Source organism: Cyanistes caeruleus, chromosome 1 (genome assembly GCF_971803275.1).
Source record: "Cyanistes caeruleus chromosome 1, bCyaCae1.hap1.1, whole genome shotgun sequence".
NCBI lineage: Eukaryota > Metazoa > Chordata > Aves > Passeriformes > Paridae > Cyanistes > Cyanistes caeruleus.
In genome coordinates this window covers 91712160-91739831 of record NC_141701.1, presented here as the reverse complement: position 1 = coordinate 91739831, position 27672 = coordinate 91712160, and the positions used below count along the sequence as shown (strand labels likewise).

The window sequence follows — 27672 nt, the reverse complement described above, 5'->3', positions numbered from 1 at the left end:
AGCTGTTTGAACAGAAGCCCCCTGTACTCAAAGAGAGTTCACTCCAGGGGCATTCCTGATCCGTTTGCTATCCTGTAGGACTCTTCAGTTCACTAGGGAGTGATTTGCAGCTCTTTTGTGGCAGAAGGAATATGGCATTAGGCAGCATCATTCCAACAATCTGCAAGATGGTACTCTAATTTTCTGGAAAGAGTAAATTTCATTTTAAGTGCGTAAGTTGTATCTGTGCATCTGGTCTGTTAATTCATCCAAAGGCTTCACCATTCTAATAGGCTCAATGGCTACTGTAGCTGGTAAGGTACCGCAAAATAATTATTAAGGATACACAGTTAAATAGAGTATTATTTACTTTGTAACAATGCAAAGATCTAAGTGAGATCAGAGTTCCATTTCCTAGCATGAGTGATAAAAATCTAGTTCCAAAAATTTTTTATGGAGAAGGAAACTAATGGGAGAAAGGAAATTAAGACGCAGAGATTTGAAGTACTACTTCAGCAGGGTAGTAAAGCAAGAAATATAATTACTTGTTTTAACTGACACATTAATAAACAGGACTTTCATGTTAGTATCAAGGTAAGGTATTCAAATAAACTGCACTTCTAGTAAAAGCCTCTTAAAAAAATTTATGAAACAGTGTCCACTAAAGATGATCAGGAATGTTTCAGAGCTTGAATCAAGTGTCATCAGAAAAGGAAGTATGATTTTTTTTTTTTTTCATGAAAACCCATTAGTTTCCAGAAGGAAAAAGCAAAACAAAGCAAAGCAAGCAAGAAAACCTGTCCAGCAAAAGTTTCCTCAAACTCTGGGTGAAATTTCTGGCCTTGAGTAGAGAGAGCCCTAAGTGACCAGAGCCCACTCTAAGATGATTCAAACCACAGTCTGGCCCAAGGTTTCCATCATTCTGCAGCACCCTGTCATGGCAGGCTGAGTCCTCCTCATTTCCCCTGCACACTTTTGCAAGTGAATACAGCTGGGCTGATGCAGAAGATCAGGTTTTCTGATCCTATTCAGAACAGGACTAGAAGAAACTTTAAACAGGGACTTACAACCACAGGATTCACATGAATGGTTCTGGAGCCTCCAAACCAGCAAAGTAGTCAGATCTCCTCCTGCCTACTTCTGCTACATACATGCATATGACAGAGCAACTGTCTTAGCATACACTGTGGATTTGAAACACAACAAAATATTCTGTGAGGAGTTTTCAGCCCTATTGTTTTTACCAGGGATAGGCCAAAGGGTTTGGATGCATGAAGGGATTTTAAATACCACAAAGTTTGTTGGTACTATTTATGAGGTTTTGGTTCAAGCCAACCCCTATTCTGACAAAAAAAAAAAAAGAAACTCTGTTTTTTTGAGGCAACACAACATGAAGGCATTCAATGCATCTGCCAGCCTGCCATCATGCAGTTTTTTCAGTGTAAAGGGTCAGAAAAACCACTGCACCATACATGAACTCTTCATAGCCATATTTACTGTGCAAATGAAAAACTGTTTTACACAGCATGCCCAACCAAGAGCTTGGCACCACAGCAAGAACTAGTCTCTATAGCAAACTGGATTTTATCACAGGCTGAAAGACTCTAAAAGTCCTTGAACACAAAGAGCTCCATTTAGAAAGAAATTGCAGTATGTAAATATAATCCACAATCAAGGCTCTCAGAGTCACAAAATAGCATGACTATATCTCTGATTACTAATTTAATCAGTCACCACAAGCTCTTAAGTGAAGAACCCCAACCAGACAAAGGGAGCTCCTTACAGCTGTTTTTAGCAGGCGGTATTTTGCAATAGGCACGTGAGCGCAGATCACAGTTTGTAAGAGATCCCAGGTCTGAGGGGCAACATTTACCAAAACAAAATGAGATTGCAGTGACGTGAATCACAAGAATCTGCAGACCCAATCCTGCAATGCTAAGCTGCATATTCACCATGGTGTGAGCGAATATGAGTCTTGGCACTATCCACAGACTCCCTGTTAGTCAAGATGCATAAGAAGCAAGAGCTAGCTCAAAAGGCTGAAAAAAAGCACTCACATTGAGAAGATCCATCTTTTTTTTTTTTTTTTCTGAAATAAATAAATGAATAAAGTCAAACCAGAACCAAATAGGTATCTGTTACTGATGTGAGTGTCATTCCAGACTAGGCAAAAGTCTTAAGTAACCTACACTCAGTAGAACATCTGAGGGAGAGCAAGACTTTTTTGTGCTGAGACTTCCCTACAAGTTCCAGAGGCATGAGGGTTACCACAGTCCAGCCCAGGGCAGCAGCACTTTCCACACAGCAGCTGCAAAGTCCTTTTGACTTCCTTCCCTTCAGGACCTTGAGCAGTGTCTGGGGAAAAGTGGGATCTTATGTCTCTATTATTTTTAAATTGCCAAAGAGCACACAGGTCTCTCCAGCTACATATTAGGTGTCTTAAATACATCTGTGGATCTCTGTACCAGAGAATAAAACAATGTATGAGTCTGTCCAGACCCCTTCCTGTGTGAAGTGGTTGAGCTTATCAGTGGTACTAGGGGGCATTACAGAAGAGGCTTGTCTGTGGTAGGAACAGGTGAATGATCTCCTTTTGTTGGTGGCTGAGCTTAGGGAGGAAGTAGACTAAGGAGTATTAGGGAAAGTGAAAGAGATTGGTGGAGTTCTGCCCTTTCACCCTTGAGGGAAGCCCCTGGGAGTCAGAGGACTCCCATGCCTCCCACTGTCAGGCAATAGTAGGCCACAACCACTCCCTTAAGCGCTACAGGCTGGGGCCGGTGTGGCTGGACAGGGCCCAGGCAGAAAGGGACCTGGGGGTGCTGGTGACAGCCAGCTGGACATGAGCCAGCAGTGTGCCCTGGTGGCCAAGAAGGCCAATGGCTCCTGGCCTGTATCAGGAATGTTGTGGCCAGCAGGAGCAGGGAGGTCATTCTTCCCCTGCACTTGGCACTGGTGAGGCTGCACCTGGAGTGCTGTGTCCAGTTCTGGGCCCCTCAGGTTAGGGGATGTTGAGATGCTTGAGCGTGTCCAGAGGAGGCAACGAGGCTGGTGAGGGGCTTGGAACACGAGCCCTGTGAGGAATGGCTGAGGGAACTGGGGTTGTTCAGCTTGGAGAAAAGGAGACTCAGAGGTGACCTTATCACTCTCTACAACTCCCTGAAAGGTGGCTGTAGGTAGTGGGGGTTGGTCTCTTTCTCCAGGCAGCAACTGACAGAACAAGAGGACACAGTCTCAAGCTGTGCCAAGGTAAATATAGGTTGGCCATTAGGAAAAAGAAACTGAATGTGAAAAGTGAATTGCTGAAAGAGTGATAAATACTGGAATGGTCTGCCCAGGGAGGTGGCAGAGTCACCATCCCTGGATGTGTTTAAAAAATGATTGGATGTGGCACTTGGTGCCATGGTTTAGTTGAGGTGTTAGGGCATGTGTTGGACTCATTGATCTTGAACATCTCTTCCAACCCAGTGATTCTGTGATGCAGGCAGCCTTTGGATTTTAGCCCATTTCCGTGTCTCCCCCATCCACCTTGTTCTGTCCACTTTCACTGAAACCCTTTGGAGTGACCCATCTACCACAAAGGCACCTTCTTTGCACTGTTGTGCCAGGCCACCAATCTTATATGGATACTCCCGACACAACAGGGCAGTCAAAAATGGTACAACCTTTACATATCTATTGTTAAGTCAAATGATCATCCCACTGCTGCCTACAGGCATGAATTATGCCCATTATCTTAATTTTCTGATAATATCTCAAAGTGATATTAAAATATCTATACGACACATTCCTTCTCCTCTCCCACCTTCCTCCCCACTCAGCCCTAAGTAATCAATGGGTAAAAAAAAAAAAATCACAATGCCACATAACAGGAAATCTCTGCTTAGTTGGGTGTATTAATAGCTCAACTAATTTTCTGATGTAATTGCTTTAATTGTTCCTGTCCCAACTGGTTTTCCAGAAGAAAAAGGAAGGTTCATTTAAATATTAAACACAGAAAATGTTGGGGTTTTTGTTACGGCTTTGCACGCAGATGTGAAGCATAGTGCTAAATATCAGCACTCTGCCTAGTTGAAGACTGTTGTGTTAGCAGGAATCCTCACCTATTCGTACAAACTAGCGTGTACCAGATGGCTCCATGGGAGTCAGGAGGCTTGAAATGGAGCAATCATTCAGTCTGCAGATGGAATATACAGTACGTTCCCAGTTAAGTAAGGGGCTCATTTATTCAGATAGATTCTGCATATATGGAGCGTGTCTCAGAGGATAAGCTAGTTTCTATCTCCAGATTTGTAGCAAATTTCTGAGCTAGGTCCATCCTCCATACACTTCTGCTACTAAAGTCCAAAAAAACCAAAGCCCCTTTACTTAAAACATGAGATTTTGCTCAAGCTGCGCTGAAGTATAACACTGAACACAAAATCAACAATTTTTTTTTTAAATCTTCTCAATCTGTAAGATAAAAGGTGCTCCAATATTTTTTTCAGCACCCATTGTGCAAACATTTGGACAGAACCTCTGAATTTAGTGTAGAAGAACTACATATTTATACACTAGCTATGATTATTTTTCACCAAAAAATAAACAAGTGACTTAATGGCAATTAAGACCTGCAGAAGCAGCCACTGTTGCCATACAGAGTTCAAGCAGTCAGCCACGCCTGCCTTTGACTTCTGCAGAAGCACAGAGGCAAGATATATGCCTAAGGCAAAGGGGCAAGAAGGACTCTGCCTCTTGAACAGACACCCTTAGAAGTCCAAACTAAAAGTTTCTGACATGGGACTGTTGTTATTTGTACAATAATATAAAACAGAAGATGTCCTGAACAGGATTAGGGTGGGACTCAAACTATTCAAAGACATTGCAAAGCAATCTTGGTCTTAAAGACAAAGATGAAGCAAGAATTCTAGCCTCAGATTTTCAGTAGTCTACTGAAATTTTTCTAGGCAAATAACTGAAGAAAATTATGAAAAGCTTTTTCACTTGTCAGAGTGAAAAAATATTCTTTGTTTTATAGTGTAAGGATTTGTAGAACCCATTCTGCAGGGAAAGGAGTATGAAAATATATTGGGTTTTGGTTTGTATTAGCCAAAATCCATGAAAACACAAGTGCTCATGTTCAACACAGAAGGAAAACACCTCATCCTGTGTTTTGCCATCGCAAGCCAAGTGATTAAAAACATTAAAAGCTTTTCCCTCCATAAAATGTCTAAAAGTAGTTCCTGAGAGCCTGGTCAAGCTATGACCTAGATGCACACCCAGCAATGCTGCTTTCCACAGTGGTCCTTCTGGGACACCAAGTTGCTTCAACACACACAGCTGTGATAGTTTAACACCAGCAGGAAATTAAACTCCAAATAAGTCACTCCCCTTCCCCCCACCTCTTCTGGTAAAGGAGGGAAAAAAGCAGAGGCTGGGTTGAGATAACATTTTATTGAAAGCAAAAAGCAATGGAATAAGACATGCCTGATAATAACAACAATATTAATACCAAAAGTATACTAAGGGAGAAGGTGTTCTACCCACAAAAAGGTATCCACCATGGGGAACAAAAACACTGGAGAGGGGCAGGCAGACATGGAACACTTCCGTTGGGATGCTCAGTTTTTCCTCCCAGAGCCAAGGCCCCTAGTGACGATGTGGATAGTGTAGAACAAGCTTGCCACACCCACACCTTTGCTCTGCCCCCTCTCTGCAACCAGGGCAACCATTCCCTTTTCTGCCTCCTGGAAGCACCAGCATCTCCTGGCATGAGCATTTCCAATGATTTTTGGCAGCCTTCACAGTGGCAAAGGGATGTCTTCCAGGCTTTGCTGGTTCTGCCCTCTGCATACCCCACGCTGCAGCTACCTAAAGGGGGACCTCTCAATTGATCCTTTATTTGGCTCCCGGTACCTGACACAGGCAATGTAGCACATGATAATGGTATAGTTTACAAATGTGAACATCACAGGGTAAGTATTGATTTATAATGACAAGTTGGAGGAGCAGGAAGAGGGAATTGTTAAGGGACTGTCTCCTATCACTTTCCAAGGATGGGAGGAACTCAATTATACCCAGCAGCCTCACCTAACGTAATTGTATTCACTGGCTGCTTGCCTTTGAAGTGCCTCTCCTGCAGTATGTCTTGGCAGTGTATTCTGCCACATCAAAAAGGAAAAAGTTTTACTACCTGTGCTTTTGGAGGGCTCATTAAAAAACACACCAAGTAGAGAGATGGAGCAGAAAATTGTTATCAAGTCCTCTGGGGTTTTTTGTTTTGTGTGTTTTTCTTCTCAGATCACACAGAAGCCCATGCACTTGGTGGACTCTGTTACAGAAACGTTGATCACACGGAATGTTGTTAATTCATCACAGCTTTGCTAGGCTACTTGTCTTCATTTACCATGAACACAAACAAATTCTACAGACACACCATATCAAATCTGTTCTCCTGAAAAGGAACATTCACTGGTGAAACAAAGAGAAACGTAATGGCAATTAATAAACTAACATTTACTGCACTAATTAGCATCTCCTAGAGGGCTTGATTATGTGTTTACACCAGTTAGATACAGCTCAGTATGAGAAAATACCCACATTTCATACATCAAAAGACATTTCTTTCATATTTCCTCTTCCATTCTTATAGTAGTGAAGTGTGAAGACAAGAGCACGAAGGAAGGTAGAATAATTCATTACCTTGTCTGCTACTGATTTGTACATTCAACAATTTTTTGGAATAAACACAAAGTCATAAATTAGCTTGTAGCAAAACAGAATTAATTGAATGTCTTAGTAGGATCATCAAACCAAGGTTTAAAGTCAATTTATCTGCCTGGGATATTGCTAATTTAGCTTCAGCTCATTAGGGTGAGAGCTGATGCTGTGGATGGGACACAGACTCATGAAAACACACATCAACCCATGTCTTCCCTATGTAGGGACAAAAATAGCTCATATATGTCACACACAAACACATGCATATGCATGTACATGTATTGCCATTCACAGAGAAAAAAAAATGGGAGCAAAAAAATAAGTACTCTCAAGAAAGGGATTTTATATTAAGGATTTCAAATGGCTCCTGAAGACATCTAGTCATATTTATAAACCTAGATTGTCCCAGCTTCCACTGGATCCTTGTTATTTCCTTAGCTCATGAACAGCATGGATGCCACAATGGATACCAAGAGACAGCGTGGTTACATCAGCCCCTCCACCTAAGAGGCAATATTCCAAGGCTGGAAACAGACGTGGGACAAATAGGACACAGAAGTCAGTACTATGGGTTTGAGAAACATTTTGGGAACAAATACTGTGATAATCTCTGTGGATACTCCACTATAGCCAGAATGTTTCCTGTCAGGAGGGCTTTGGACAATAAATGCTCCAGCTAAGCAAGGCAGATGGAGCGCTGCAGGAGCAGCCTGACACGGAGTGTGATACCGGCTCCATCATGCCGCTCTTACAGGCAGCAAGTTGGAAGGGTTTCCTGAGCTGGTGTCACAGAGAAGCAGGATTTAACAAGTACCTCAAATGCAGATCAGGTCTTGAAGCTTATCCTAATGCTCTGTGCTCCCAGATGTGTTCTCCAGCAAGAGCAAAAGATTTTAATGGGACTGGTGAAATAAAACCCCAAACCATCAGGGCTCAAAAGCAGCTCCCAATTGTACCAAGCTAAAGGAAAACCCGAAGCAGACAAAAGACAAAATGCAGCCACTGGGTGTGATTAAGTGGAAGGATCACACACATTGCAATTCAAACAAATCCTGGGGAAGGAAAAGGCAACACAGCACAGCACTTCAGCACAGCTTCACATGAAGTTCGTGATGGTTGCACAGGCTGATGCCAAAGGCCAAACGCAACACCTGGCACATGAACAAAGTCAGTGCACTGAGACAAGCAGTCAGGATATAAATGGCATTTCAAATCTACAAACCAGTGACACACAACTTGCCAGCTGTGAGCTTCTCACTTCTGTCACTACATCCCCACCTCATGCTCTTATTCCTCTTTACTGTTTGCATCTTGGGAGGACTTACAGTCTCAGCCAGCTGTGCTGAGAGCCACAAAAGTGTGTGATGGCAGAGTCTGTACCTCACAATGTAGTAAAAGGAGGAAAGCAGCTGCAGCAATGACAAATTAAATGATGAGACCTCTCATACAGGGTCTTAAGTGATAGGCTGCTCAAGTTACATCTTTAACACTCTCTTAAGCACAGCAACACATTACTGCTTACACACCTAAAGATTCAGACAGCAGAATGATACAGGCAGCAATCTCTAAAAGCACCAATGTTCAGATCCTCCTGAACTGGGCACTCAGAAGTTTTTGATAATGCCAGTAGGTGCCTATGAATGGTTTGCTGAGCAAACTTAATATAACAACTTCAGGGTGTAGGAGACACTTCAACCAAACCTTTAGTCCTTTAGTTTAAGCACACCCTTAATGACAGTTTGAGTCACAGCCTGTAGATAGAACACTTCTTCATTTACCAGCAGCCTTACCTTTCCTCAGGGGCAAAGCAGTTGCCCTAGAAATCTTCCAGCTTGCCACCACTTTAGTTCAACAAGCTGGCCCTGATACAGACTGTAAGTCTGGTGAGCCTGCCACATCATAAATATGGGGTCAACCACCTCACCTGCACACCCAAGCCATGAGATCAAATTCTGTGAGTGGGTATGAGCAAGCTGTCCTAGGCTCAGTCTACTACAGGAGAATGCCTGTAGGTGATTTAAAACATGCAACAAAGGCTGCTAGTGCTCAGGTGACTCCACTGGACATTCAGGCCTGAGTTTTTCCAGGCTGCCAGTTTTCAACAAAACTGGATCAGTTGATGTTTTTAGATACCAGGGGATTGTCATGATAGGAATATCCTTTTTGCATCTCAGTCTGTCCAGAAACTGTGATCTCTTCTGCTGCAGTGGAGATTTTTGCCACTTTAAAATCACTGAACCTTCTGTCCTAAGTTTCAAAGATTTCCAAGCACAGCAAGCTAGCTCTCTGAACATATGTATGCATAAAATGGATGCAAAACCATTTATGCTCTTTCTTCTTTTTGACCACCTCTCTGTTCTCCTACTATCCTATGTCTTCCCTTCCACATTTACTGATCTGTTTGCTAGAGGCAACACAGAAGCATCTTAAATGGGATATATCCTGCTGGGACAGGGAATATAGCTGGCAGCACCACTGCCTTCTGCTAATGGCCCCAGCTTTCAGTTTTCTTCTCCCTCGCCAGACGTCTGTCCTTCTGTAAGCATGGCTGGCTGCAGTCCATCTGATATGAAGACGATGTCTGGCAGCTCATGCTCAAAATAGACTCTTTGATGTAGCCCCTCATCCTTGCCAAACACCCCAGCACCAAGCTAAGGAAAAGGCAGGGCTAAATTGTGTGTACAACTGTATAATACAGGACTAATACAAATATTTGTCCAAATATTCAACCAGCATCAAACCCGGCACCACTAGTTGTAATGGACCAATGCCATTTCACATCAGTCCTCCTAAAAAGGAACAAGCTGCTCATAGCACATTTAGCTGTAGATACAACAGAACTTTAAAAAATTCTTTATGAAAGACCTATTTCCCTAATACCTTAATTGTCCCTCTTTTGGGCAAAATTCTACTTTCATTTTATGGAGGTGATTTAGGACTAAGAAGTCTTAGAAAGAGTCAGCAATAAAGTAGAATCAGGACTGCTCTGAAACCCAGCCCACAAACTGTATTGTTCAGTCTCCAGACTCTCCCATATTATATAGATTTCTGACATGCTACTGAGTGTCTTTTGAATACTATTTGCATTTGTAGTTTCCCATTCTGTGCACACAAGTTACTGCCTTCCTCTCCCAGAGAGCAGGCAATTGCCTTTGTGCTATGTCTTCCTCCTCTACGGAGGAGAAGGTTCTTCTGGCCCATGAGGTATGACAGTGCCCGGGTTCTGCACACTTCTTTGGCAGCTAATTTTTCAGCTACTTGGAAAGGAAAGAAGAATTTCAAAATATGCCTGCTTGAAGAAAAACCACCTGATAGTTCTCTTGCATTAGAAATGGCCCTGCTTTAGTTAATAAAAACATTGTTTATTTTTGGAGAATTTACATTTGTTGGCAGCTTGAATGTCACTCCAGCTCCACTGCTTCCCTGTCCCTCCCTTTCATGTGATCTGAAAGCAACTTTGGTTTGTTTCTCACTCACAGCAAAGCAGAGCTGCAATAACAGCAAATGGTCCTTGGAAATCACAGTCACATTAGGCTTCTGTTCAAATAGCTTTTAGGGCTGCGATAATAGGAGGCATTCCTAATAACTGGTGACTCAGTGAGACCCTGCACAGAAGGCCTCCAAATGACAGTACACAATTTAGAATTTAATCTAGAAACAGTGGCGGTGATGAGATTCCAGCTGGGGACCTTCTGGTCTGGAGGCCAGTGCTGTAGCAAACAGTGTACAGCAACTACTTTATCCGACCAGAAAGGGGATGAGCCTCTTCTCTTCCCCTGAACTTCACTACGACTTTCAGGGTGGTGTTTGACCCATGAAGCAGAGAGAGCCTTCACTGCTGCCTTGGCTCTGGAGACTCACAACCCTGAATCATGGCACGTTAAACTGCTAATATGTGGACAGCATCCAGTCATGCAGCATTAATACTAAAGTCAGTTCCTGAACACTGAATTTCAGCACACTTCGCTTCACAGGCCACCTGTATTGTGCTTTTGGAGTGCCATTGGTCTGCTATAAATCTCAACTGGATGCTCGCCCAGAGAGAGCAAAGACAGAGCTGTCCCCATGCTCTCATTTCCACCCAGCACACTACTTATGTCAAAATCAGTGTTGGCATGACCTGTGATTAGCTACCGAGCAAATGTAAAGAAAAGGCTTGTCTTTTTTTGAGAGGAGAAAGCCATGACTCTGGTGGCAGAAGAATTATATTTTGTTTCTTAAAATAGAGCCTTTGAACACTTAGTCTTTGCGTTTGTGATGTGCAGAGAGGGGAATGTGGCACAGATGTGCCTTCCCAAGAAGAGCCTTGAGTGGCCACTGGAAAACAGACAAACACAGTGCTTGGGAAGAGAGAGGATGGATGAGGGCCTTTTGGGTACACACACACACCTCCTGCCCTCCTACTTGAAGTTCCTCTGATGCGCCCTGGAAACATCCAGTAAGAACAACAGGAAATCTGTCACATACACCAGAGAAAGGAAAACTCCACTTCAGGAAAAAAGGTTGAAAGGAGAAATTACTGCACTCAGAGAGTTGGGTCCCACTTAGTGAAAAAAAGCACTGTGGACAATAAACTTCAAATAGCCAGGACAGCATTTACTGACTAGTGGGCAGACAAAACAAATACCGGGACTTTGGAATTATTTTTTTCTTTTTATTATCAGGGGTCTTCCAATGGGGTGCAATATTTACTAACATAGAGTAATTTGAGTTACCCACAGATAGCTCAAAAATACAAAGAGTTCATTGCCTGGATATCTCTATTTAAAATAGCTTTGCTTTTGTTCATCAGTGTAAGGCACATGGCTGAGAAGTGGCAAGGTGCCAAAATGAAACTGCTCCTAATTTTCAGAGGAGGCCACTGGCTAATTACACAGACTGCAGGTGTGAAGAGAGAAGCTCAAAGTAATCAATAGTAGTAATTAATCTGCTAGACTGGAGCTAAAGAGCTAACAGCTGGACATCAGAAATGGACACATGCAACAAGATCAGCAATAATTACCTCTTTAAATATTGAATTTCCATAGCAACAATTAAGCATATAAATAAAGGCTTAAAATCAAGGCTCCAAGGCATGATGCTGAATTGCAAACACAACATTCTCCAAATCAACCCTTTTAATAAAACAGTAACAATATGCTTGGGCTGGGTCGACTGGTCTCTGGTGCTAGCAGAAACTCAGTTTCTGCTGCCTCCAGATTTTTTGGCTCTTCCTCCTTGGCTACTTCCAAACCCTCAGGTTCTGCTGTAACTTCTTGTCATCCAACTAGCATCTAAAGAGACCTAGTGCAACACATGCCTGTTACTCACTCCCTCTTTTCTAAGGCTGTCCATGCAACAGCTTTGTTTTTCCCACTCTCTGAAGATGGCTTCCCTTCAGGATTCTCTGCTGAGGCACCATTTACATCAGGCTTGCAGTGCCATCTTGCCTGGGCAGCATCAAATCTGGTGGTAGGTGACCTTATTGCAGCTTCTGCTGGGCTGTCACAGATGGATCAAGGACCACAGGAGCTGCTCTGCTGTTCATTATGTTCTCAGCCATCTGAGATGGCTTCCATGGATCCTGTTCTCTGCAGACTGCACCTCACCAGGCAGTAACCACAGACCATGTCACTGCAGTTCAGATGAGTTTTAGCATTTAAAGCAGAGGAGGCCAATCTGCCTCCAGCTCCATCCTGCTCATACCTTTACTGCAGGGATGAGTTTCCTTCTCCTTCACAAGAGTTAAATAGTTAAATTTCCAACATATTTGACAGGCCACATAATAATTCACACCCCAGTAATAAGAAAGAAAAAAAACCTAAATCCACTTGGCAACTATGAACAGAGGCTATATTGAAACACTGTCAGGGAAATTCTCCTCTGTACAGCTGCTTCAGTACAAGAAAATATAAATCACACCTATAGAAATCCAGTAGAAAAAAGAAATTCTAAATTACATACTTCATTTTGATCCCTACATTCCCAGAATCAAACTTGGAACTACATGAAAATTTGAGGATCTGTTTTTACAATTTTTAAATTTTCTGCATTTTAAATATTCCTTTCTCCTATCATTTATCACTTTATTAATCCTGCTTTCCAGGATTTTTTTTTTTCCCTAAAAGAGCTAGAAGAAAGGGACACATTTCTATAGGCTAATACTGGCTCCAGTTAGATAACTCAACTGAGGAACAGAAATGCCTTGAACTTTTCACTGCTTTCAGCAAAACGTTATAAAGGTCCACAATAAGTACTCTTAGGGTAGGATAGGGACCAATATTTTTTGCCTCAGAAGGCAGTGGCATTTCATAATTACCCTCATGTATTGATTCCCCCAACCATGTCAGCAATATTTCTGAATCTCCATGGCCTGTAAATACTTCTACACACTGTATTTCAAACTCTTCTGTGGTACAGATTTGTGATGTGCCTGTCATGCTAGGATGTTTTACCAGTGGAGTGCTCTTACAGCTTTAGTACTGACTGTGTTTTCTGTCTTTCTAACAAGTGAGCAGCAGTTCAGTTCTCTGTGAACAAACATTCAGGTTGCCAGATGTTAACAACACATCTAAGTTGAGTTTGCTTTAAAAATTATGTGCTTGGCCCGGTGACACTTTTGACTTTGTACCAGGTGCATACAAACTATTACCTCAACCCAGCCACTAACCCAAAATCAGCTGGATGAGGATCATCTGCTTCTCTCCCAGGTTTTCATCCATGGAAGAAGCAACTCAGTTGTCCATAGGTGATGCATTCCTGACACTGAGAAGTGTTTGGGAGAGGCAGAAACATGAAGGAAGCTTCAAGCTCCACTCTGAGAAGCAATCCCATCTGCTCTGGCATCTCAGTGGTTGGTGGCTAAAGATCAACATCCAGGAACCACAGAGGTACCTGGCCCTGGTGAAACACCAGGAAAGGCCAGAGGAGATAGGCAGCAAAGTCAGCTCCCCAGCAAAAAACAGCTAGAAAAAACCCCATCAGATCCAGCTCTCCAGTGCCTCATATCTTCCATCTTGTGAAAAATGATGCGTTTACATGGTATGAAATGCTGCCATTCTGGTTCGGGGACTGAAAACAGAGAGCCCACAGGAAGGTCAGTTCCATGGGGCTGAAGATCAGTGTTTGTTCTTAATTCTACTACAGCTCTCCTGTGACACTTCAGCTAAATTGCTCACACCTACCTTGTTGTACCCATTCATAAATATGTTGGACAGACATGTTAAGAATTGTAATTTTCTTTCCTGAGTCACCTATTTGGTTTTGACTGTCAAGGATCTCTTTCCTAGGAAAGTTTGTCTAGATTAGGAAGAGAATTCAAAATCAGCCTCCCTTCCCCTAAAATGTGCAGAGTATACACAGTGGGAGCCAAGGTCTGTATTAAGGTCTTTCTCCATCACTGTACAACATTGGAGCTCACTAAATCAGGCACTCGTGTTTCCCAGTTGTTAGAGGATTCCAGAAACACTACTTGACCTCAGACCATCCTCAGTCTTTTTGCCAGTGACTGTTCTTGTACCATATCAGTAGCTCCTTCACATATGAAAACAAAATTGGAAAAAGCCTGTGAAACACTATTTCTCCCTCCATCATTCGGGATATATCAGGAGTCCCTGTCTGTGACCTGAGGAAACGGGGAAGCAGAGGAAGAGGGATCCTCTCATCTCAAGACAGAAACGTAATAACCAACAGCTATTCACTTTGCCCAGCTCTAGGCGGTAAATTTAGGTGCCAACACTGAAGGAGATAAGTCATCCTAAGCTGCCCATATATTGAGAGAGGAAGTTACCCCTCTGAATTTGTGCTCAGAGAAGGATATTAAACTCCTGTTTGCCCTCTTCTCCCTTGTGCACTAAGCCTCCTAAAATGCATGTTATACCTGATTCAGAGGTTGATATGTTCTAAGTCAATGTTGGCATATGCTTAAAGGTGGAGTTCAACTGTGTTTTGATAGAGCAGCAATTATTAAAATGCAGTGTAGAAAACTGATAGCCTTTAATATAAGTACCACTGGAAAACAAACTAGGGATGGGAAAGGGATTCTTCAGTTTCTTTTCCATGTAGCGGTCTTTGGGGGAAGAAACCACAATAAGCTGTCAGGTCAGTGTCAGTTCATCAGAAAAAATGCCAAGGCTGCCTTCCCAGGATATTTTGAGAGCATTCACACTGGAAATACACAAGAATAAGAAGTCTCATGACATTTCTGCCAATTCATGTCTGGATTGCATTATCATTTGAGAAGAGACTGAGTCCCTCCCAGAACAGGGAGTCATTTCCATGAAGAGCTGTGAAATGGAGCCAAGGTTTAGGGTGTATCAAGGGGGAAGCCAGTGCAGCCTCAGGCCCCCAGATTGCCCTGCAGCAAGCAGGGCAGCCTCTCCAGGTCCTGCTGCTGGCAGCTGGGGGCAAAGCCAGGAGCCCTCCTTTCTGACTAAAAGCCATGAGTCTGTTTTCAACACTGAGGTAGGAGCTTAACTTTAAAGACACTTTTCTCAAAACCAGAAAAAATTGGCCTCTCCTAGTTCACATCTCCCTGTCATGGGCATTTATTCAGTTCTTACCAAAAAGACCATCTCTGTCAAGAGAAAAGCCCTCCCACAGGGAAATTACCAGAAGAAAAAATTCTAACTTTGCTGCTTTAGCACATAGGATGAGTTTCTGCCTTCCTCTTGATCAGGCAAGGAGCCTGGAGGCACTAACCTGGCAGGGCAAATACCTCTCCAGCACTATGAGTTTACAAATTTCCCATCAAGGACAAGCTTGCTCACTAGTTTGCAGAATCAAATTGACTTGAGTGAGATATGTATAGATCATGTACAGGTGTACATATACATATATATATGTATGCATATATACACACACATATATGTATATACACGTGTGTAAAATAAACAACCTCATAATTACTGTTTCAGTATACAATAGACTTTCAGAGAAGCTTCTCATTGTTAAAAGGTTAAGCTTAAGTAGCCCTGCTCTCTCTGTTTCCTCCTGGTCAGATTAGGGTTTCCCACTGCATAGCTGGCTCATTAGTTCATCCTGTGCTTTCCATACACTCCTCAGCTTTCTCCTCCCACACAGCACTTGGGGCACTCACAAAGAAGCAAGCTTTGTGTGAATGGTTGCTGGTTGGTGCTGGTGGATCCTGACAAGTGCATCCTCTAGCAGGGTCCACGTGTTCCCTGGGCTGGCAGCCAGACAGTAAATTCCAGCCTGACCACCTGCATGTGGCATTCTCAGACATAAAGAGGACAAGGAAGCACAGCATCGTGTGCCTACAAGCAAGGACCATGCTTGATGGCAGGAGAGACAGAAGTTGGCTGCATAAAAAGCTCATAACTCTTTTCCAAGAAAATGCCACCCGTACAGAATAGTATTAACCAGACAAAAGTTTACTTGGTGCATTTGAAGTCATCTCCAACCCAAAGAAGCCACCAAAATGACCCTACAAATTCCTAAGTATTCTTTAGGTCTATTTAATTGACCATATGGTCAGTCATCTCGAGAAGAAATGTCTGCAGCAGGACAGGGGTGGAATAAGCACTGAAGTTCCTATTCCTGCATGCTATCATAAGCCACTTGTTTAATAACTTTTTGTGAGGATATCCATTTTATCAGACCAGCTAGGCAAAAAGACTTAACACTTCACAGGCATCCATTTCCTTGGATATCTATGAATTAGAAAAACATCGTCACATTGGGGAGCTGCTGTTGAGTGTTAAGGTAGAAATGTGTATCAGCGTGACACATCACAGCCTGTAGATATGAAGGAGACATTTCACTAAGGTCATGTGTCTAGTGCCAGCAGACAGGCAGCTCCTTGGAGCCCTTGGAAATGACCCAGGGCTTAATACAGAAAACCATTTCAGGGAGACTGACATGATATGATTATTCTCTGTATTGCAGCACAGCTCCACAGCTAAACACACTACTCAGCTCACAAGGACTGAGAATTGAACTAAGTTCTGTTTCCATATATCATCAGCTGAAGTTATTGCATGGCAGGGGGGGAGGTTGTCAAAGAAAAAAAAAACAGGTAGCCAAGTTTTTCCAGACTGGGTAACTTGTAAAATACTTGGAGTACCATACTTGGAGATTAAAAACACACACAAGAAGCATAGGAGCATCTACCGTGACTGTGTGAATATCTGGCCTATATAAACCCAAGTCCTCATTTCTGGTTTTGTTGTCTTCCTTCCAAGTATTATTACATCTTCTCAGACTTGAACTGCAAAATACTTTGAGTGGAACATTTCCTACTTTGGTCTTACACAGGATCTAGTGCAATGAGGCTCAAGCCACGATGCTACCATAAGACATCTTGGAAACTGCTGTTGGGTACACAATTTATTGCTGCTGTTCTCATACATGCTGACACAGAGGACACCCAGTTTAAAACAAGATGATAGCTCTAAAGACCTCGGGGCCTTGATTCTCAGATCTTTGTTCTGACCCCTCCTGCCCCACCCTGCCTTACACATCCCCATTCCAAGTTAGTGGGATGCAGAGTAGGGTTGAACCTCTGTATCCCACCAGATGCCACTCAAGTACCTGTTCGTGAACACTTTCTCTTCCCACAGTTTAACATCTTCAGTGTTTAGCAAAACTACATGTGTACAATGCTTGCCATGCTGTTCACACAGGAAATCAAAACTGTTTATTTTTGCAACAGGCAAATTGCGGGCTAATTTATACAGATGTATTTATTCAGTGACTCATTAACAGTAAGTATCACGAACCTAATTTACTGCAACATCAGCCCACAGATTGTGGCAAATTATGTTACAGAGAGAAACAGGACCCAGGTCTGTCAGAACTGACTTTTAGAATTGAGGTTTATTTTTAGCATCCATTTCACAGCCAGCTTTACATCAGCAGGATGGATTTTGTCAGTACGCTCTGCCTATGCTTACTCACCTATCTTCAAGTCTTTTTTATTAATTTCTGTTCTAGTGACAATTTTTTTGTGTGTGGCAAGACATAAGTGTTCCCGTGGATTAAATACAAAAGCAGGGTAGAGTTTGAGTGCTTTAAAAAGCACTTCAGTAAAATGACATCAGTAATTCATTCCTCGTAGCTTTATCAAACCAAGGAAATATTTCTGGGGCAGTATAAGGAAGGGAAATATTTAACTGTTCTAGATCAGCTTTTAAAATTGAGATTTATTTTGCTTAGGAAACAAGTGCAAGCCAAACCTTTTCTTCAGATCCAGTTTGAAAAAAGTTTGTATTTAAGGCACTTGCAAGTGCAAGAAGATCAGAAGTGAGGATGAGCACACACACATGCTGCAAAAGGAGACCAGACTCTTTCCTGTAATTGTCTAGTGGTCAGAGTATTCACCCTAGAGGCTAAAAAGCATTTTTCTTCCCTCCACCTGTTTCAAAGAAATTAAGCCATGCTCCCTAACCATCAGGAGAAAGTTATAACCATCAGGTGGGCTGCAGGGTGTTCAGTATTTCCTTGATTCTCTCCTATTGGAGCTGTTCTGCTTCCCAATGAATATGTATGAATTCATTAAGAGACAGAAAAAGAGAGACTAATTAGTACACTTAGCTGGGAAGGCTGGTTACCCTGTCCCCATCCCTGCTCTAGTGAATATCTCATTAACTATACAAAGAGGAACCAGGGGCAAAAAACAAGTTATAAACATCCCACTTTCCAAGCCAGAGCATCCTATAGCTTAGCAGGCAGAGGTCACACGTGCACATGATTGAGTGACCTGAGAAGCAGACTTGACACTAAAAGATGATCCACAGTGACCAATCTAATCTCAAAAACCCTTCCCCTCCCCATCTCTAAGCATTTAAGAGGCAGAAAGAAAGGGGAAAGGCAAATGTCCCATTCTGATTTCCAGACACACATTCAGAAATTCAAGTCCCCAAAACCATCAGTGCCTCCCAAAAGCCTCAGACCACAAGTCCCCTTCCTTACTTCTCCAGATCAACACTTGTTAGCTTGATTAGATGCTCCCAGAGTTTTTTAAAATGTAAACAATGCACATATTCTGACTGCTGGGTTTTTCTCTCACCTTGCTTTTCCCAGATTGACATATGCAAGCTTTAGTATAAGCATTCATTTACTGCTTGCATTTAAATTTATACACAACCCATAAAAGATTAATACATATCTATGAGGAAGACTTTTATATCAGTCAGATCAAAATTAATGAAACCAGTCGAGTTAGTAGGTGGTTGGTTTACATGTTTTAATTCTAACATTATCCTATCACGTTATACTATCCTGAAAGCGGTTTAATGTATTTTGTACATGTTGTGAAATGCTTTTGTGGTCTCTTGCCACTGCACCCTGGTGAAAAACGCCCCCTGGTTAGAAGTGTTTGAATAAATTACTAAATCAAGCACAAAGGAAGAAAGCCAGTACAGAAATTGGGGAGTAGGATAAATCAGTGTGAGGAGAGAATATATTCTTAGACACAAAATCCCTTACATAATACTTTGCTCAATAGATCATATTTTTCTTTAGCACTGAGGGAAGAGGCTTTTTGCAGATTAGAACATTTTGAGCATTTGACTGAAGGCAGAGAAAGTTTTATTTATAAACAGAACTGCAAAGGAACAATAGGCACTAACATCTGTAGTCATTTGTGAGTTATGTTTCTGAGTGTCAGGCTGAGAATATGAATTATTTCTTTGCAGACCATCCATTTCATCACCCAGTCCAGGTCAATGAAAATAAGAACCCCTACACTACCTTTATTATTCTTCAAGACTAAACATGTACAAGACAAGGATTTTTTTTTTTTTTTTTTTTTTTTTGAGAACAGACATTTTATTACTGAAGAGCTTTTAAATCATGGGGGAAGAAACAATTTCCTCTAACCCTTCTTTTTCTCTCCATTGAAGGTATAAAAACTGTCCTCCACCTGTTAACACTCACAGACCAATAACTTAAATTTTTGGCACTTATTTATGGACTCAATAGACCCATCCACACCTGCTTTTCCCTTAATTAGTTGACTATCCAAAGGCTGCAGACTGGCTGTTGCCAGCTTCCTGTGGTAATAGGGAGATTATTTAGGGCTGATGTAAAAGCACAAAATAAATGAATAAATAGATCTCATGCAGAAACACTAACAAGGGAAATATTAACACAAGAGGGAAAATAAATAACAAAAAGTGAAAGGGACATGTATTTCTGGGGAAGGTTGGTTGCTTGGAATTTTTATAGCCAAATCTGAGAAACATTTAAACCTCTAAAACATCTTTAGGGTGACACACAAGCAGTGCAGAGCCCAAGTTCAGTACTCTTGCACTACTTCCGAGGAGTTTGGGATGACCACAGAGGAGGTGAAACCTTTAGCCTCCTCCCTCTACACATTTCAAAGAGAGAGCTATTGTAGTGGTAGGAGTCAAACTATTATTAGATTAGCTATTACTCAGAGGGAGGAAAATGCTTGAGAGAGATTTACTTTTAACTGTGCTATCAGCTGAGAAGTTAGAGTAGTAGGCGTTTGAAGACTAAAATGACAGGAACATTGTAAGCACCTAAGCAGGCAGGGATTTTGGGGGGTTTTTTAAGAAAACACTTGAGTCCTATTTTTCCAGGCTAGTAACACAGAGGCACCACTTACTACATTTAGCCAGTGAACATCCTAGTGAAAAAGTTAGCATCTCATTCCCAGATAGGGACAGTGTTGAGGCAATATCCTATTTGAACTTGCACCTAAGCCATTTCAAAGGATGGAATTAACTCTGAACAAGGGCTGCAAGTTGCACAGAATACAGTGGCTTTCCTGAGAGCTCCACTGCTTTTAAGTTCCTGCCTTAACACAAAAGGTGCAGCACCCAGCACAAGGACACTCTCATCCATCTTATACCCTCCAGACAAAGCCGTAATTACAAAATCTGGTCCTACCACTGCTCAGATTGTTCAAAGTTTTATTTTTAGGAGAGCAGTTCCAATAAAGCACTCAAGTCGTACTGTTTCTAAGGCTCAAAGGAAAAAAATTGCCTGGTGGTGCATGTTAGGACAGGAGAAAAGGAAAACTGTGTAATTAAATACCTAAGGATGAAATAGAACAAGTAGGATAGTAAGAAATAATTACTCATCTGAAGGTTTGCTTTGACCCGCTATTCTGCAGTCACACCTATTTTACTATTATGTTACAATAACCCATTTTGTTCTGCTTCTAGGCTCAGACCTATGATACCACATTAGATGAATTTCCTATGTTGTCCTTTTCTGTTTGGGAAGTAGTATAATTATAGCGACCAATTCTGGAGAGCAACAGTTTGGAAATGTTGCCTGAGGCATACCACAGTCCCATGACTTGTTAATAAATCCCTTCTCTCCCAGGAGCTTTTTTTAGCTCCTTCTTGAAATAATGTTATCACTTCATTGCAACGTTTTCCTCCTATTGCGGGTTTGCCAAAAAGCAGGGATAAGAGAAGATGTTCAGGTGCATCTGACATATCAGAGGGCCAGCTTGGCTCACACACAGGCCAGGAAATCTTTCCTGTTAAAAGGTTCAGTCTTCAAAGAGGTCTGAAATCTCTGCCGACTCAGAGTACACCTTGCCTGAAGTGCAGGGAGGCAGGATGGAGATGTATCAGCCTCCTGTTGCAGCCCCCACAGGAAAAAGTACTGAGGACTTGGAGAGACAGACCTCAATTTTGAATTCCTTTCCTCATCTGCTAGCCCACAGACATTTCAAAACACTACTATAATTTCCATTACACAGTAAAACAATTGATTTTGTTACATTAAAAAGAAAAAAAAAATGCAACCACTTGAACATAAGACACCCTATTTCCTTTTTAGTGATATATATATCAAGTAAAAACCTATATGTTAATTTCAACTGCTTAAGTCACCATTATTTTCAACAACAATCAAAAAAAAACCAAAAAAAAAAAATATTAAAAATACCCATTTCTATTACTATTGAATAAACCTAGGAAATTCACTGACAAATATTTTTGCTATCAGAAAGCCTGGGCTGCCCAGCAGCATGTATCAGTCTGGATAAGCAATCTTTTGAAAATAACAAAATTCAGTTGCACAACAGTTTCTTGACCTCAGTTCCCCAAGAACACACTTTGTAGATGCAAGGAAAGGAGGACAGCCACCGATGACCACAGTGAGACAACATCCAACCCCTTCCTTGTGCCAGTGCTAACTGCACTGCAGGTGTGCTGTGCCAGAGGGAAGCTACACACATCTAACCCACACCCAGACACACAGCCTACAGCAGCACCTCACACCACCACTAAACCTAATAAGTCAATTTTATCTTATGCCCTTTTACCATAAAAACCTCATTTCTAGGCACAGCTCCCTACTGCATCTCAGTGTTGAAGTGAAATTCTGAAGTTCCCCCACATGCATACACACACACAGGTACATGCATTCAGCTTCCCTTCTCACCCACCCTGAATTTTTTTTCCTTTTATTCTCCAAGCTCTGCCAAACTGCAGCTAATCCTCCCACCGTTCAATACTGCTCCAGCTAATACAGTGACTGCAGCAGGAGTGGTTGCAGATAATTCCCAGTGAGCAGCACCAGCTCCAGGGGGCCAGAGTCAATGTTTTATTGGCATGTATGTTGATTCTGTGCCTCCTGGATTTTCCATTTGGAAAGGTCTCAACTAAAACTGGGTGATCTTAACTCTGCATTAATAGATTTTGTTTGGGTTTTTTCCTTATAACTCTCAGAGCTTCTTTGTGGTAAGGTAGCTGTAATTATCTTCAAAGACTTTCTTTCAGAGTTTTTAGCATCTCACGTTGCATATCACCTCTAGAATCAAACTGAGATTTGTAAAGCAAATTACATCCCAAATACCGAATGCAGAAAGCTGTAAATGTAATTTGACCAATGAAGACAGCTACTTACAAAAAGAGCACATCTCTGCAGCATTTCAGAGTGAGAAATCCCAGTGCTAGGTGTAGGGCGCGAGGCTCTGCATGTGCTGGAACACCAGGATGGAGCCAGAATCTCAATGTAGTTTTCAGGCAAACATTTAATTCCTAGGAAGCATACTCCAATCACTTAAATCAAGGATGATAACTCTGAAGCAGGTTAGAAAGTTGTGGCGGGCTTTCAACCATCACCACTCTTAGGGATGTGGGATAAGTATCCCCCTCCTTTTCTGTCCTTGTGAACAGCCCCACTGACACAGCCCAGTGGGAGGAATTGGTGATTTCCCCACCACCTTGAGCTAAGCAGCTTCTTTCACCAGACCTCCTGGACCAGGTAGGCATCCCCAAAATCATGCTCCTCCCTGGGTCCTAACAAGTGGCCAGCCAGCAAGAGCAGCCACAAAGGAAGCCAAATGGGCTCACCAGGAGCAGCTCAGCACTGTACAAGCCCTACCAGGACAGCAGTGCCAGCATTTCACCATCTCAATCTAGGGAAAAGCCAGGCTGGGATACGTCACCGTCTATAATAAACATCTAGAAGGCCTGGTTGACCACCTGCTTCAATCCTACTTCCTACTTGCACACAGTGTGCCCTGGGGGAGTCTTCTTCAACACTATGCCAAGATGCAGCATTATGACTTTATTCTGGTGGTTTGGCACATTTTCAAGATTCTCCAAGCCTTGTATAAATGTAAACTTCCCACTGAGACTGAGAAGAGGGTGAACAAGGTTCTGCAGCTTCTCCTTTTCATCATTGCTCAGTTGTAAACCATTGTAGAGCAGACAAAGAGAGCACACAACCCCATGGGGGCCACAGAGATAAGTGGGCAGTGCCAGCTGACTCTGTATATTTGTTCTCATAAAGGGAAGGCCCCTGTTAACCCCAAGCTTGCAGCATGCCATCAACATCACTGTTCCAGCAGGGCAGAAGGCGGCAAATTCCCCTCCTCCTCCTACTCCAGCCTCCATCACCACCCTTTTCCTTGCCTTTCTCCAAACTGACCACCTCTCCAGCCACAAAGCAAAGGTTTCCTCACACATACCCTGTGAGTGTGTTCTCCCACCAAGTGCTGAGAGGAGTCAGCAACTTGACCCAGCCCAAAGAATTTCATCCCAACTTGTGACAGTGTCCCCATTGTTACTGCACAATGGTGGCACACCTGTCCACAGATGAACAGTCACTTACAGGTGATTCTCTGGGATGGCTTAAAAGTAATCCTAGGTTCAAGCCAGCTATATTATGTATTAAAGCCTGGACTTGGAGTTTTCCTTAATTGTCACTAAAGAACGTGACAGCCTTCACTAGACCAGGCTAAATGATGTGGACAGAGTAGTTTATACTGATCTTGATCAGAAGTTGGTCATTCAGCAGCACAGGAGATGTCAAAATTTGGCCAAGCAGACATTTCTCCAGAATGACCCAGTTGTTTTTACACTGACAACCATGGGGTAATATGCTGCTTTTTCCTCTTCTCCCTGCCCCTCTGGCTGCAATGTCACTGGAAAAAAAGTTCCCTTATCTAGTAAATAAAACAACCTTTAGTTTTGACTCACTCTTATGAATAAACAGGATAGAGAAAAGCTTATTTCTTGAGAAAATTCTTCTGTGTCCTCTATGTCCTACCCTATCCTGCTGCAACACAACTTGGATTTTAATTCCTCAAATAAAGTGTTTGGCTTCTACATTCCATGCAGAAGTTTTTAAGTAGAGACCACTTTTTATCTATTCCTACAGCTGCTTTCTCACAATTACATTAGCTATCTATTTATTTTCCTGCTTGGGAAAAAAAAAAATTGTCAAACCAAACAACTCACCATTATGTCTTTTAAAGTACATATGCACTTTTCTATAAAGCTCTGGAAATTCTACAGCACTTCATGTCCTTCTTCTCCTAATAAGACTCATTTTAAAGGGCACCAATATTCCCAAAGAAATGGTGCAGCCTTCTCTTACTGCACCAGAAAACACATTTCAAACATAAACAAGCTAGCAGCAACCATATCTTTGTTTGGCAAACGGAGTAGTCTCATCACTTAGTCCTGCTCATAGCAACACACAAAGGAGTACTCTGTAGCCAGGGGTAATAGCTGATCCCATAATCTGGCAGTAACACTTAGAAAGATTAATTACCCTATTAAGATCTTAGACACTACTAAGAAAATCTTTGTATAAACCTTTTAACTCACAACAAATGCAGCATATTTGGTGCCATCAGTTTGTTGCACAATAAAGGTTCTCACCCTCCCACACTTGCTCAGTTTAGTCTCTGTCTCCCATGCTATATAAACACACACACGTGCTCACACACACAGCACTTCTTTCCTTTTTTTTTCTGCTTCTTTTTTTTTCCCCTGTTTTCCCAATACAAAGGAATAAAGTACAAGTGTGTTTGGAGCAGATAAAGTAAAGACTCCTTCTGTCCCCAAATTGGCTGCCTCAGAGATTAAGCAGCAAGAGCAGACGCTCGCTGATTCAAAGGCTGCTGCTGTGTCAGAAACCAGAGGCACCTAAGCAGATTCAGGTTGTAAACCCTACACAAATTATATATCCAAAAATATAAGGAGGGTTAAATTATGAAAGCACGTTATCAAAAGACACCTTCTAAAGTACATGGCTCCTGATTAGCACCATCAGATGCCAATGCAAAATAGCTCGTCACCTTGGCACGGCCTCCCACTTCCACACTATCTCGCTCTCTCACTCTGTCCTTCTCCGCCACATCGTCACCAGCAAGAAAAGCTGCAACAGTGTGAACAGACTTAGATAAAGCAAATGTGAGGCATCCAGCAATGTTTAAGATCACCATTACTGCCCCGGCTATCCATAAGGTGATTGCATGTGATTAAAGTCTGGCGCAAGGGAAAAATGTGTGCTTTGGGCACAGCCTGTGGGGAAGCAGGCGGGGGCTCTCCTCTGCTGGGAAGCAAGTGGGAGGATGCAGGGAATAACACTTTACCTGCACCCCGCTTCCCTTATTTCCATCTAGGGACTAAGCACCAGATTTTCCACTCAGGGAACACTTTGCCTGAAAGTCAAAGATGAGGTTTAACATTTCACAGTCCTTTTCTGAGGGAGCACTTCCAAAAAGAGCATTGTAAAATCTTTGATTCTTCTGTCTTGTAAACGAAGTGATGGGAGCAACTCCTACCCTAGATCCTAAATGCAACAGGCATGAGCAGAAATTTCCAGTTGCCAGCACACTGTCCATACTACAAAAATCACATCTGCTTTGATGCATTCCCCCTGAATGCTTGTTGTCTGAGCTTACTATTTTGATTTCAAAATATATCTGAAGAAGCTGACCTTGGAAATATACCAGGAAACAAAAAATAATAACATTCACATCCTAAAGCATAGTTTTCTTATTGCTCATCACTGCTCTTCTTGATAATTGCCAGGCCCAAGTTTTGTCAAGGATGATTTCATTTGTCAGCGGATGGTGCGGGTGGGTGAGGGCCAGCGTTCCTGGTACACAGGGAACATCTGACACGGCTACCAAGAGTTGTCTGAGCATCTTTTGTTATTCCCATCCAACACCAGCCACAGAAGTAACTGCTGCTTTGCAAGTCAGACCCAAGTGCCCAAGCAGACTCATTGCATTTCCAAAGCTTTCCCCACAAATTCTCTCTGTGAGGCATAACCCGCTGTGCAATCACACTGTTCATATTTAAGCAGTCAATGACATTATTTGCAATAGCCTATGCTGAGGATGACCCATTTCTTCCTCCCTGACATCTGGCAGGTTTTGTGCAACTCAATGGCCAGGACAGAGCGCAGTAACTCTGATAATCTTCCTCTGCCACATCCAGGTCCCTTTCAGTGCCTTATGGCCCGCGCTGCTCCTGCCGCAGCGATTATGGAGACAGCAGTTGTGCTGTAATTAGGATCCTCCAGGGCAAGCCAATCTGAGTTAGCAGCAGAGGCCAGCTGCTCCGCTGCCAGCCACATCTTTTTGGCACACCCTCCTCTTGGGCACTCATCCCCTCCTGGAACCCATCCTCTCCTCCCGAGCACCGGCAATGCTCGGACGGGCTTTGGATGAAGAAATTTGCCTCTTCTCCACCACTGCCAGCCCCATCCAGCACTGCAGCCAGACAAGGCTTTCCCCAAGGAAGGCTGAGCCCGGAGCACAGCCCAATACCCCCCTGTCCTGTCCTACAGGGATCTGCTGCTGTTTCAGCCCTTTCATGCTGTTTTCACTGCCAGAAGCCACATTTTGCACAACGCGGATGTGCGCATTTCTTTTTGCATCGAAAGATAAAAGGCGGGAGGAAGGAGGGGGTGCATGTTCAGAACAGTTCTACCCTGTCCTTTTCCCCTCCTGATAATGACCCAGACACTTACAAGTGTGACCACCTCTGAGTCACACATTAAGAATCTCATTATAGTTCCATCTTTTAATTTTCTCTGGAGTTAGAGTCCTGCACCATTTCTGCCTCCTTTCATTAGGAAAGGAAAAAAATGCTGACTATTTTTTGTTTGATTTCTACTCCTACCAAAAACACATAATAGCTTGCACTTAAACATATAAGTAAATTTCAAACGAAAAAAATAAGGGAAAACCCACACATGTGCCTTTTCTATTGACTTCTTAGTGTCTCTGATTTTTATCTGTTCAAGCTTGAGCAACAGACAGGCTACAGCCATATTCATTCTTGGTCAGTTTTGCTTCCTGTTTTTATTATTATGTTACTTACTGGTTTTATTACTATTACTTCCATCCTGCAATGAACTGACTTACCTTTTTTCTTTCATTTTAAACGTTATTAAAAAAAGTCTGCTGCCATCCCTCAAGAGCACCCCCTCACAAGCATATCTTCCAAGAGATGGCAACACCTTTGCCTGCAGCACTTTACAGCATGGTGCTATGACCGTGGCCATCATAAAAAAGTCTATAGCAGAGATGCACATTTTGCTCTCCTCTTACAGGGACAGTAGCTCATTCTGAGATGTCTAATTTAACCAAACCACATCTTTTAGAGAAAATGGATGGTCCCCTTAATCACAGATGGAGGTAAAAACAGCGTAGCTACTCAGTGCCATTCTGGAGACAAAGCTGACCTTAGGTAATTTTCATAATCACAAGTCTAGGGCATATTGGTAAAGAGCTACCAGGTTTCATTAAATAGGTTCTGGAAG

At 42.4% G+C, this 27672-nt stretch overlaps 1 long non-coding RNA gene across 14 annotated transcripts in view; it reads right to left on the bottom strand.

The window, feature by feature from the left end:
- Window positions 1-27672, bottom strand: part of LOC111923745 (uncharacterized) — a 114905-nt gene that overhangs the window by 68826 nt on the left and 18407 nt on the right. For 2 of the 14 annotated variants that reach the window (XR_015273872.1, XR_015273878.1), the window contains one exon: window positions 22507-25272. The exons of the other annotated variants lie outside the window; for them this stretch is intronic. This is a non-coding gene — a long non-coding RNA (uncharacterized LOC111923745). The remainder of the gene's footprint in view (window positions 1-22506; window positions 25273-27672) is intronic. 14 annotated transcript variants of the gene reach the window in all.